General features: G+C 43.1%; 1 protein-coding gene across 2 annotated transcripts in view; it reads right to left on the bottom strand.

Moving 5' to 3' along the window:
- RGS6 (regulator of G protein signaling 6) overlaps positions 1 to 11636 on the bottom strand; it is a 253427-nt gene extending 241791 nt beyond the window's left edge. The window contains exons 1-2 of one of the 2 annotated variants that reach the window (XM_031505010.2): positions 11015 to 11274; positions 10462 to 10604 (exon numbers count right to left, since the gene is read on the bottom strand). The gene's annotated coding sequence lies outside the window, so the exon portion shown is untranslated. Of the gene's footprint in view, positions 1 to 10461; positions 10605 to 11014; positions 11275 to 11388 lie in introns of those variants that run through there. The other variant, XM_031505011.2, reaches the window with a different exon arrangement.
- Between the last annotated feature and the right edge of the window lie 2059 nt (positions 11637 to 13695).

Genomic DNA, 13695 nt, shown 5'->3' with positions numbered 1-13695 from the left:
AGCTCACTTGATCTTTTCTAGTACTTCCATATTTTCCCCCACAGCACTTCTTGAAGCTTTTCATCTACTCCAGTACAAGATGATAACATCATGTACAATATGCAGTAGTAGCTGGCCTGCTGTTCACAGTGACATTGAGGGAGCCATTAACTTTGAAGATCTACATAAGCCTAACATGTAGATAAGGTAATCAATACAAGTGAACCAGTCTGTGGTTGGAAGGCAGAACTTTGCAAAAGTGATTCTCACAAGTGCCCAGCATCTGCTGCTGGATTTCAGTCAGAAAAAGCAGGAGCAGGGCCCCCTTTGCAAGAGTGACGGCAGGATGAACATCTCAGAGAACAAGGCTGGGGACAAGGCAGGACTGAGGTGCAGTGTGAAGCAGAGACAAGTGTGGAGACTCCCTCCACACAGCCCAGGCACTGCTGCTGTTGCTGTGATGAGCCTTAGCAGACCAAGACAGGGTCCCTGAGGAACTATGAGGACTCTGACCATTGTCCAAGTTTTCTTTCCTTTCCTTTATACCCTTTTTAAAAGCACAAACATCTTTCTCACTCATGTTCTACAAGAAAAAGAAAAACTAGAGATAAAATAAAACAGTGACACGACAGGCATGTTCTTGGATCTTCAAGGTGAAAGCACAGCAATGCTGGGTCCCATGGATTCTAGTACACCTGTGCTTTTTAACATATGGGAGTTGAATGGAGCTCAGCACCCAGTGATGCAGGACAGCTGCTCAGAACCACAGAATGGTTGGTGTTTTGGATAAGACCACTGGAGGTCATATGGTCCAACCTTCCTGCTCACATAGGGAGCACATCACTCAGGACTGAGTACAGACAGCTTTAGAGGCACGTTACTCAGGATTGAGTACAGACAGCTTTCATCTCCAGTGAGAGAGACTTTGCACCCTCTGTGGGCAACTGTTCCAGTGCACTCTCACCTGCACAGTAAAGTTCTTCCTCATGTTCAGGTGGAGCTTCCAATGCATCAGTTTCTGCTCATTGCCTTGGCACCCCAGAGAAGAGCCTAGCTCCAACCTCTTGGTACCCTCCCTTCAGATACTTAAATACATTGATGAGGTCCTCTCAGTTGTCTCTTCTTGAGGCTGAACAGGCCCAGCTCTCTCAGCCTTTCCTCACAAAAGACATGCTCCAGTCCCCTCCATCTTCATAGCCCTTTGCTGGACCCACTCCAGGAGCTCCCTATCTCTCTTGTACTGAGAAGTCTATAACTGGACACAGCACTCCAGATTTGGCCTCACTGGGGCTGAGTAGAGGGGCAGAATCACCTCCATCGACCTGCTGGCAGTGCTCTTCCTAATGCAGCTCAGGATGCCACTGTCCTACTTGGTTGGTCACAAGGGCACTACTGGCTCATGGACGATTTGACCACCAGGATGTCCATATCCTGCTCCAGAGGATTTGTTTGCCTGCTGCAAACACAATGAGACTGTCCATGGTCAAAGTACTGCTTTTTTTACCCTACTACTATGTTAACATGCTGCATTTGCAACCTTTAATTAATGTAATTGTATGTAAAAGTCTACCTCTGACTTGCACAGTCCTCTCCTAAGAAAAAAAACAAAACAAAACAAAAAAAAAAAAACTACACAATTTTTTCCTCTCTGTCAGCCCAGTCTACTCCAGATGCAAGCAGGAAGTCAACCCCAAAACACTACACAGAATGAAAACAGAGTTTGCCCTCCAAATCTTTCTCTAAGCATGTGTTTTTCATGTATCAGCCAGAAGTGAATCCAGCTTAGCCTTATAAAGAAATTTCAGCTACACTTAGCTAAGAAGAGTGAAAACAAAGATTTTATGTAGTTTGTTTTTTGTTTTTTTTTTAATAAGCTTCTAGCTTAATTAAGACAGCCTCCAGCTAAGAACCTCACCAATTACTATTTAAAGAGCGCTGTCAGCTCCTCCCTCCTCTGGGCAGTTTGCTGTATTATCAGGGCTAACTCATCCCAGCCCGAAGCCATACACCAGCAATCAAAATCCAAATGGATGTCTTCAAAAAAATAAATAGTCTCTAAATTTCAACTTTCATGTTCAAAGCTGCTGTTTTCCCACAGCTGTTTTTCTGACAATAGCCATGCTTGCAGCAATCTGGACTCCTCAGCACCAAAAGTGATAAAAATTGAAAACCATTTGTGCTACCCATTCTCTCACTCTGCCACACACAAGGACAAAATCAGCAGTCTTTAACTTCTTGTTTATGGATAAGACGGCCTATTAAGCCTTTGAAAAATATTACCAAAAATATGCTAAAAAGAGAGGGTACATTCTCCTCTCACTGATTTTTTTTTCCTTTTTATGTTTTATTTTTTATTATAGAACATTTCTGCTTTTCCCCTAAGAAACATAAGCACACTGGATTATACAGGCAGCTGCTGACAAAATGCACTGAATCACAGTAAGAGTCCTATCTCTTGCTCTTATCTGATCAGGCTCCTCACTCTCCCAAAAACCAGAAGCTGCAAAGAGATAAGACTCCCATATGTCATGAAAGGATGAGTGAACTTTAAGGTGGAACAACCAATTGAAAATAAGCTCTGAAAATCAAGAAAATATTTTTTTTTAGTTTACCTTTTAAGTTTCTCATACAGAACTGTAATTAGAAAATGTCAAAGAAAACTACCTTTACATTTTAATCCAGCATTTAATCCCTGTGTATGTGTAAATTCAGTGAAAGCATCTGAACAGTAAATTAAAAGATTCTCTTTAGTGTTCTCAAACACCTTGATTGCTGTCAGAAAAGACCATTGGAAACAAGACTGCTGTAAGAAACCTCTTACAGACAGAAAACCCCATGTGTTTCATAGAAATTAGCACACCTAGAAGGTCTCATGGACTCTGAGGTTTTTACATAATAGAGAAAGAAAGAAGTACATTATCCTGCAAAACTATTTATTGAAAATATCACCTGGATTTAACATACCAATACAAGGTCACATTTCAGCTTCTATTCTGCATTGCAATAAAAAAATTGTAAACTTAATATCCAAAATTTGCAGTGCAAAACATTTCTAGCATATGTGAGATAAGATAGTTTTTTAAAATAGGGGAAAACTGGATCACAGAAAACAGAATCAGCTAAATTAATTCCCATGGAGATATATATCAGGACTGCTCAGCTGAAATATAATTTTGGGTGACAATATGTGAAAATTACCTTAATGCTATGTAATTAATATATTTCAAGGGTAGCTTGCAATTGACACATAGTGTTAATATCAAACCATGAGAGATTTAGTGCTTTAATACACAATCATAGAGTAAATGACAATTTTATGTCATTAATACTAGGTCATTTTTTTCTAATTAGGGAAATACAACTAGACTACATGACTTTTCACATGCCTGAGAAATAATATAGCCATATGCCTTGCTGAACTCAGAATTACCTAATAGGAAAAATCTCTATGTGATCTGCTAGAATATTTAGATCAAACAGGTCATTATTAAGGTGACAGGAAGGAAGAGACAAAAGGAAAAATCACTTACACTGAATTCAATTAATCTCCATTAATATTAAGTTGATATTTCACATCCATTATGTAAGTCTCTCTAAAATTGCACTGGGAAGAAATAGTTGTGTTCATATTCTTTTTCTGGTTAATTATTACTTCATTAAAGCAGGACTTGGGCATGCCATGAAAGTTGTGTATACTGGAAGGCAACACACAGCCTATCATTAAGCTGATCCTGTTGACCAAGGTGAATACACTAGCCAGTGGATCCCCAGGCTCTACCTGGGATCTCCTCTGCTTTTAAGTGGCGTAGCTCAGTCCAAACACCGCACAGTTCACCTCTACTTTTCCTTCAGAAGTAAACCCACAAAATTAGAGAAATAACTTTCCAAAGAGGAACTGATACAACACCCATCTGAATGGACCAAAGCCAGGAAAACTGGAGCTGAGATCAAAACTCCACCATCTTCACCAGTTCCTTTCTGGGAAACACTGGAGCTACCACATGGCACATCACCACCATGTCCAGCAGGTCAAGACTCTGTAAGTGTGTCCTCGCCTGAGCCTGATGAGGAAGACCTAAGTCCTACACACAGGGAGCTACGCCACAGACAACAGTGACAGAGCAAAGGTCTGGCTCCACCCTGGACACCATGACACCGCTCCCCTGCAGCGGAGGGGCAGAGAGGGAAGTCTGCTTTCAGTCAGTGAAGTATAGCTCCCAAACCACCTAAAAATCCTTCAATCCTTTGTTTTGGACATCAAATTGTAACTGAAGTTACTCTGAAAATAGTTTCCTAGTAGAAGATCATCCCAGACCTTCTGCCCCTCCTTGCAAGTGGTGAGCATTGCAGTACTATCAACAATATTCAGTTTGTTGCCTTTTTTAAAGAACAAAGTATAAACACTTCCAGCAGCTGCACTTAATGTTAAACTTTTTGCCAAACAAATTCCTCTTTGTTTGTGGGAAAGCAGTTTAGTTCCCACTGGGAGAATTCAAGGGCTCTAAAGGACCCCATTCCTCCTCTTTCTAAGGCACAAGCTCACAGGGAGCTCCAGGCTGAAGCACAGGAGCTCAACACTTTTCTCAGTCTATAACTGGCAGGATGAAGGATGGGCACACATCTAGGCTAGAGAACAAGCCAAGATTTTTCTGCCTCACTCTGACAGAGCAGGAAGAGAGAACCCAGTTCCAGGACACTCCTTTTTTCTTCTTTTTAGGGAAACCGGGATCTTGATGAAGACTGGGATTTCCCATTTTTACTACTCTTACAGACAGCAGTGCCCTTCCATAACCAAGTGCTTCTCCTGTGGAAAACTTGCCTCAAAACATCCTACAGGTATGTCTACATTTCCACAGAGTACTAGGGCAGGGAGCAAGTTCTGGGCTTCTGATCAGACACAGCGCTTAATTGCTAGTTTGCTCACAGGTTCCCTTTTGTAGAGCTCCAAACCTAAGCAGACACAAATTTGCGAACACAGTTCTCCACCATCAACACTTGCTCTCAAGAGTCAGGATGCATCGTCTTACACAAGGTAGGGGCTCCTACTTCATCCATGGTCTTAAGCAATTGTCTCTCTGAGACACCTGCGGTAGTGCTCACGCTGTCACTAACAGACAACACTCAGGATGGACAGTTCCAGTTGTTCCATTTGTGTGAGCCACTGGTGATCCGCCTCAGTCACCTGGCAGGTAATCAGACTGCTTCTTGATAAGCCATACAAGTGGATTACTTTCCTCCCCTTTCCCCAGCTTGCCATACGCTCCATTTTGATTTTATATATTTCTAAATCTGCACGTGTTCTTAGCTTTTCTAGCTTTTCTAAAAATACTGTCTGGATCTGGATGTTGCATCCAGGAAACATAGGGGTGGAAGTTAATATAAAGTAATTTTTGGCATTTAACTTTGACTAGGTCCTGACTTCCCAAGAAAACCAGAAGGAAAAATTGAATGGAGATGGACGATAGTGAATATTGACATACAAATTGCTGGTTAACTAGGCAACTTTTTCCCTTTATGAAATCAATTGTTAAAATGGGCACTTACATACTAAATTTACTTTTAATGGACCAGAATTATTCTATACCAGGAAGAAACTGCTTCCAATACATCCACTTCTCTTCCAAAGAATTCAGGAAAAAAAAATGCAACATTCATCGGTAATCAATTTCCTTTCCAATAAAATAATACTGCTGTGAGCACAAGGCCTCTTGGAGAGGCTCTGAGCCAACATGCTGTTACCAAGGATAGCTACAAAGAATGTGATAGCAAGTATATGCTGAATATTTTACTAAAACAAGTGTCAGTGCTATATAAATTTGGAAATGCCAAGAGATAGCTATAGCTCAAATTTGAACTTCATGTGTATTGGTGAACCCAAACCACAGCAGTAATTATTCAGCAATATCAGCCTGCAAGGAGCAGCAGTTACAAAGCTGAAGCTGTATTTTGTTGTTCTGCAACAATGCCAAATTATTGGCCAGAATCATTCCCTGTGGAAAATGGCCAACTGTACTGATAATACAGAGCTTAACGGTGACTTCTAATCCATTCTCCAATATAAACCTTCCACTGGATCAGTTAAGGTGTGCTAAGAGCACCCTGTTCTTTGAAGCTGGTCAATCAAATACACCATCTCTGAAAGCGCCTTGCCTTTATTTACCATAGGAAATACTAATTGCAAGTACAGTAAGCTATTTCTGGGGCATGGGCTGTACTTTGTATTTTGCATTGTATCCAGTAAGCTGAAAACAATTGAAGAAAATTGGTTCAAATATAAAACTGAATGAGAAGATACACACAATAATGGATGCTCTAATACAGACTGATAAGAAAATACTAAAATTTGAAAAAAAAAAACCTAAACAAATAAAACATAGGCCTCAGTGCTTGTTAGACTCCAAATTCAGGTTTACTCCACCTAAACTCCCTGTTCCCAACAGAGGTTGCTGAAATTCTCTTCAAGCAATCTTACGCAAGTTCATAGAAGCAATCCAGCCCCGCATTGATCAGCAACTGCATAGTCTCATTTAAAATGCCCCAAAGTGCTGAGAGTTCTTGCTGGTTTTCATTCTCAAGAGATGGAAAATTGCAAGTACCCTTGCAATCAAATAAAATAGGAAATTTGCTACCCAAAAGCACAGGTGTCCTTGAAGATGTGTCACCATGAAATACCCTTGGTGCAAATGAACACAACTGGTTGTATCCCACCTACTTCAACGACATGATGCAATATACTATGATTTCACTGCCCTGCTGTTTATCACAACAGCACACAGCCTTTTCAGATGCAAATTACACACAAATCACTTCAGTAATTGCAATGTAAGAAGCACTTAAGCCACTCCTGAATTAGCTAGCTCAAGCCTGAACACCACACATCCACACAGTTCAGCAAAGCCTACAAATCACAGCTCTGTGGTTCATTTAACCTGAACTTCCCAATGCCATATCTGGACTGCTACAAATACCAATATACACTATAAATACTAATATACTTGACTACTGCAACTCTTAGTATAATATTCCTATTAAAGACAGTGAGTTTAATTGAGCTAATACATGTCTCTGCCAGATGGCTCTTACACTGGTGAATGCAATCTAAAACTAGTTGCTCATCTGTGACACAAGCAAATAGTATTTTCTTTTACAAAGTGATAAATTAAATCATAGTGAAATTAAGTGACTTCCCACAGTCACAGAACAAATGACAGAGCAATAAATTGGACATCTAAACCATGACTTTCAAACCATTACTTAACATTTGCTCAACACACATCCTCATAGCATGGTAGGCCTGTAGCATGAGGATCTTTAACTACACTGTGAACCTTTCACTGCTGATGCCAGTGCCTAAGAGCGTGCCTAAGAGCACAATGAAAAACATGAAATATTGTCCTTTACCATCAGGATAATGTTTATAATGTGTAAGTGAAGATTCCTGCAAAACTGCAGCACTAATTCCTGCTCACTGCCTCATGGTGCCCACCACCCCTGTGCAGGCAAAGGGCAGTACCTGTGCTGCTGAGTCTAGGAAGACACAGCTGATTCCAGCACCACAATGCAGAGCTCCTGGGATGTCAGAGTGTCAGAACCTTATTGCTCACTGAAATTTTAATCTTCTTCTCTTTCCTTCTTTCCACATTCTTTGCCACCCGCTGCAGAGATGTTAAAAAATAGTATGAGATCTGATGCAACGTAAGTGGGTAGCAGCAGTCTCTCTTGACTCCACAATCTTTCTAGAGCTTGACAACCAACAAGAAAAATGCTTTCTTTCTACTCTTCATAGATAGAGCACAACAACAGAGATTAGTTCATTCCTCAGTCACCACAATATGCTGGAAACACTAACTAAAATCATGAAAATGCCTTTTCATGGTAAAACTTATATAGAGTAAGTAAATGCTATGGATATACTAACTACATCCAGTATAAACTTTAAATGTCACTATTGAGGGAAAGTTGCAATCAAACCATTTAGAATTCTCCATGATACATCTATTGTTATATTTTCAAAGATATAAAGATACACCAAATTTTTCAAAGTACTCTAGCCACCTCTAAACACCCATAAATCCACCATGACCAAAATGCAAGCATTACTCTCACAGTCACCAGACAGAAAGTTAAAAGAATAGAAGGTTAAATAACGGAGACATAAATTGCAGGGGGAAAATAGCTTTAGAGATATAGGAACATAATAATTCAGTTCAGAATACTAAGATTTGCAACTATATTTAAGTGTTCAAAGATGCAAAGAGGAAATTTGTAGCCTGAGGAAGTCAGATGTGTAACTCCACAAGAACAAAGTGACTTACCAAATGCTTCTGAAAAAAACCACCATCACCACCTACAGTTTCTGAAATGTGCTTGGCCAGCACAGCTATGGTCAGCTTGTCTCATGCAGACTAAACTGCAAATGAACAGGGTTAAATGTACTATTACACCTTCAGTAATAGCACAGGGCCACCATGCTGCTTGGTAACTTCACAAGGCAGAGTGCTATCTTACACCACACTGGGGACAGCAGTTCAAATTCTGACATGAAGAAACACCCTTCCTAATCGTCAACATCATTTTCTTATTCTACCCAAGTTTTCTTTCTAATTACAATGCCATGGTGTGAATTGACATAAATAATAATGCAACCATTAAGATGATGAAAAGAGTGTCAGGCAGAAACAGGAACACTTCAGTTCTGACAATTAAGTGCAATATTTGTTACCTAAAATAGCCCAGGGCTGCTCAGTGAAGGGGACCTGTTTGTTTTTACAATATCTCCTCTACAGACCCAAGGTGTGCTTCCAGAAACTGAAGCTTCAGTAATGAGCACAAACAACAGAATAACCCATCATAAGGGCAATCTGTACTCTTGTACCATTAGGCATGGGAAGAGCAGTTTGCCCTTGTTCTGCTGCTACTGTATAACTGGAGTGATTGATTTAGATATCAAAGATATCCCCAGCCAAAGCCCCTGCATTTATTACCCCTTGTTCTTGAAAAGCTGAAGACTCATATCATTACTAAGGAAAGAAAAAAATCATCACTCCACAGCACCCTTGTATGTCTGTTACAAAGCCTGAGTCACGGCACTGCAAGATCCCGAAGTTTCACCACAGACTAACATAGTATCCCAACGCACCGTGTTAAAACGACACACTGCAGCTATTTTCTCCTCCTGCTACTCCACATATATTAGGTTCTTCTCTTCCCTGCCATCTGTTAGTTTGCTGCAGTCTGCTGGGACAGGACTGCCCTCTTCTTTTCTCCCCTTCTTGCCTGCTCGAATGGACGAGGACAACAAAGCCTAGCATTTCCTGTCCATACATTCAGCTTTCCTCAGCTGCCTCAGAAGCATTACCAAATGCAGAGTTACTGCCACAAAGGCAAAGTGCTCTGCTCACCTCTGTCGTACCAGTGTGCTCACCAGAACTACATGCTAGACACTGAAACACCTTGTAAGTAGTTGGCAATGAGGTAACGGCTGCTTTAAGAGGACACACCTTCTCATCTTATCCGTGGGCATCATTGATTAAAACAGGTATTTTTACTACCTGCACCACAGGAACTGTCAGAGAGAAACAAAGGTAAGCAGCATTGACAATTACTCCATGCAGCAACCTGCTGCAACTTTTCTTAGAAGGGAAGGGTAAGCAAGGGAAAAGAAAAAAAACAAAACAGAAAAATCAGGTGAACAGCAATCGTCTATTACCATAAACCTCAGTATAAGATGTGTAGCAAATCACTGTTTTTCCCTCTAATACCATTCAGAATGGAAAAAAGAAGGGCTGTCTAATCCATCACACTTGTAGCCAGTTAGGAAGGAAATTGGAATGGCTGTCATCAATTGTTCTATCATACAGGTCATTAGAAAAAGGAACAGCTCATCTAAAAATAAAGTCAATATTGGCTGAGTCTAAACAGCTTCTTTAGCATTTCACACACACGTTCAAGCAATGAACACTATTATTCTGTGCTTGTAACAATATGCCCCCAAGCCAATAACTGCTCTTCAACATCTGACCTCTTTTTAAAGCAGATTCACAAGGAAGTATAGTGAAAGTGCTCCAAATCAGCTGGTGAGAAAGTATTATAGATCATAACCCAACAGTAAACAATTCCTAAACCAATTCCTAGATCTTCTGGTCTGCAAGATTAGAATAACTCTGGCATTACAAGCTTACAAGCTATTAGTCCTTTCTGCAGAAACAAAGAGGAAAAGTAGCTTTCTTTGGGGTGGGAAACCACTAATATCTGCTGCAACACACCAACACAAAGGTGAGTTTTACAGTATGAATTTAGTGATCAAAGACAGATTTTCCTGCTTTCCAATACCTATACACTGGCAGTCAGCAAATAAAATTCAGTCAAAAGCAAATCATGCATATTTTTGATTTCAGGGAAGCATCATGTAGCACACAGGTTACAACTGGGATGCAGTTCTGCCAGTCCCTTACAGGTCAGCTGAAGGAAGCCCCGACTTACCTAGGCCGCCCCAGCGAGGTGCAGACGGGACGCCAAGCTCAGAGCTACAGGCGTAGTCAGCTCCTCGGAGCAGCAGCCTCGGCTGCTATTACGTCTGCAGCGTACAAGCGACAGCGTGCCGTTATTTATACAAAAATCAGCATCTTCCTCAGGAAAAAAAAAAAAAAAAAAAAAACACTTGAAGCTTCTTACTGGCCCTGCAACACACTCCTATATTTATGCCATCACATCTAGTGGCTAAGAAGATGCTTTCAGTGTCACAGGAGATTAAGGTTCTGGGAGGAGAGTGCCTGGCAGCTTTACTCACACACCAATCTGCCTCCACGCAAACGCACTTTGTCGGCGGATGGAAGTGTATTATTGCAATACACTACCGAAGCGAAACAATTTCCAAGTTTTCCCACAGGGCACCAGCTCCCCCTTCAAGCTGTACCCCAGCGCGTGCTCCCCCTCGTCCTTCCCCGAAAAGAAGGTTTTGTGCTGCGGTTCCTGGGCAGCGCAACTTGTTCCGTGTCCCCACCGAGCTCCGGTTCCGCCTGCACTGCCCTCATACCTGCCGGGACACCGCGTCCCCCGAGCCGCGCCCCGCACCGGCCGCACAGCGCCCACGCACCCCCTGCGCCGGGACCCGAGGCCGGGTCCCCTTCCTGGGGACCCCGCGGGAGGGCGAACCGCAGCCGCGGTGCTCTCGGGGGTGCGCACGGCCGGGGCACGGCCCGGGCTCTCCCCGGCCGGGCACCGCAGACAGACACGCACGCAGAACACACGCCTTGCACCTGCCCACTACTACCGACCGACCGAGAGCGAACTCCCAGCCCGGGGCTCGGGGATCCCGCTGCCAGGGCACAGCCGAGTGACAGCCACTCGCCACACAGATGCGGATAAGCAGGAAAAAGACGGCGAGAGGGAGCAGCCCACTTCCATTACCTTAGCAATCGCGTCGCCGCCGTCCCCTGACGCCCCTTCGACTCTCCTCAGAGACGGGGAAGCGCCCGCAGCATGGCGTGAGCCTGCGGGCGGGGCCGGCGGTCAGCCCGGGGCTCCTCTGTGCGCCTCTTCCGAAAACCTCCCGTTCTCCTCAGCGCCCCTCAGGCTGCGGCGAGGGCGGCGGCCGGGGCGAATCTGCCGCGACCAGAGCGCCGCGGGCACACCGCGCCACCCCGGCCCCTGCCGCCCCCCGACCCTCCGCCGAGCCCGCGCCGGGCGGGCGGGCGGGGGCGGTCCCGGCCCCGGCCCCGCAGCGCCCGCTGCGGGCGGCCCGGGCGCGCCGCCCTCGCCCGGCCCCGCCGCCGCTTTCCCCCGGTGCCGAGCCGGCTGCCCTTTGGCGGTGACGCGGGGGAACTTCAGCTCCCGCGTCCCGCCACCCCGGCCGCTGCTGGGACACTCGGCGCGGCCCCGAAGAAAGGCATGGAGTCGAAGGCAATCCTTGTATCTGTCCTGCAATCTTGTTTATGTATTGAGTCGCACAAAAATTAAGTGTTTGGCCAAAGTCTTCCATCTGAAACCGGGAAAGCCTCATCTCTTGGTCACCTTCCTCCAACAGCCAGGATTCTCTAAATAACACCTGGGCTCTGCACACCATCATCGATCTTAAGAGGCACCACAACTCTAACGAAACAGCTTGGAGACCCAGCTCTTTTACACAGACCTGTCCCAGGGTCAAAAGACATTGCTATTGGCTAGGATGAGTTTCCACACATCAACTTCGTGGGCAAAGTAGCTTGCATACCTCTTAGGCCTATTTTCCACCCATTTCTCTATTGGATGAGATTTTTATTCCTTTTTCTCCAGATGGCAAGTTAAGCCCACCTTGCCCCAAACTGACCCTCAGGTCTAAGAGCCCTGTGCTGGGATGCACTGGGGCAGACCATTGACAGGAGACAGCCACGCCCATCTCCCTGCCAAAGTTTGTGAATTTCCAAGGTTTGGTTCCCACACACCAGACTCATTATTGCTGTTGAAACTCTCACAATGAGGCTGTCAGCTGCACAGAGGAAAGGCTCCTTTACCTAGCCGTGTAGCCTGCCTTAAAAGTCCTTGTGTGGTGTTTCTGTTCCCTCAATTTCCTAACATCCTGGATCTTACCAAAATCAGGTTTATAGTTCATGAGCCTGCTGACTGACACCAGAAGCTATCATGTGCAGGGATGTCCCATTATTCTATGGCTGTAGTCTGCCCAGCACAATTTCTGGTGATGTCTGGTACACTGAACTGCTGCAGTAATTCAAATATTAAATTAATAAGAAAAAATATATCTTGTTCAACTGTGCATCCCTTCCATTTTTACTGGATCTGTATGTCTATCTTTACCATTACTGGCTACACCTTCCTTAGTCTTGCAAATGCCAGTTTCTAGCTTTCAGAGTTTGCATGCTTCTTCAAAAAGGTCCTTCATCAACATAGACTATACATTTATTTCCCTGTCACACTCAAAGGTGCATCTTAGTGGCAAAATTCTGCAGTTATGCCTCACACAAGTTCACTGACCCTTACTAGACTTTACAGGGTGTTGATTCAATTGATTTGTTTCAGATTTCACCTGTGGGCATTTAAAAGCTTCTGTGGCAGGTTAAAACATTTTGATGATCTTGGTTGTTTTGTTCAAAGAAAATGCGCCTCTAAAACATCACAGCATATTTTTGGGATACTTTTTCAAAATAAAATTAATATTAAAAATATTTCCCTTTATATAATTTGAATTTAAACTTATTTTCAATCTCTTTGGATTAAACTAAGCATATTATATATTATTTGCCATACAAAGCTGTCTGGCAAAGGGAGGAAAGAGAGAATGGCAACCTATGAAATAAATATTTATTTCTTTAGAGATTTTCTCAGCAAAACATTTTAAATCACTAGTTATATTGAGTTATGCTGGGGTATGACTACATGTAATATCAATGATTAAATATTTCAGTGTCTTATACCAGGTCTGTTCAGGCAAAACTGTTTCAAGACTACTCTACAGTCTTTGTTCTTACAGCTCCCTCAAAGGAGTGTGCATGCAGTAGCCAACAAATCTAAGTGCTTGAATTTATCAGGTTAACTCAGACTAAAAGGCAAGTTCTATAGAAATGCTGTTTTCAAAGTAGAAGATAGAAATATTTCACACGTGTATTAACATTATAATTCAAAGAAATTACCAATATGTTTTCTGGAAGTATATACAACCTGAGTATTACCATACTACAGGCAGCCCATGATGTTGAGAAAGGAAGCTGAATGGAAACATCA

Source organism: Lonchura striata, chromosome 6, assembly GCF_046129695.1.
Source record: "Lonchura striata isolate bLonStr1 chromosome 6, bLonStr1.mat, whole genome shotgun sequence".
Lineage (NCBI taxonomy): Eukaryota > Metazoa > Chordata > Aves > Passeriformes > Estrildidae > Lonchura > Lonchura striata.
Note: the sequence above shows the minus strand (reverse complement) of the source record. Positions and strands in the feature narration are given on the sequence as shown.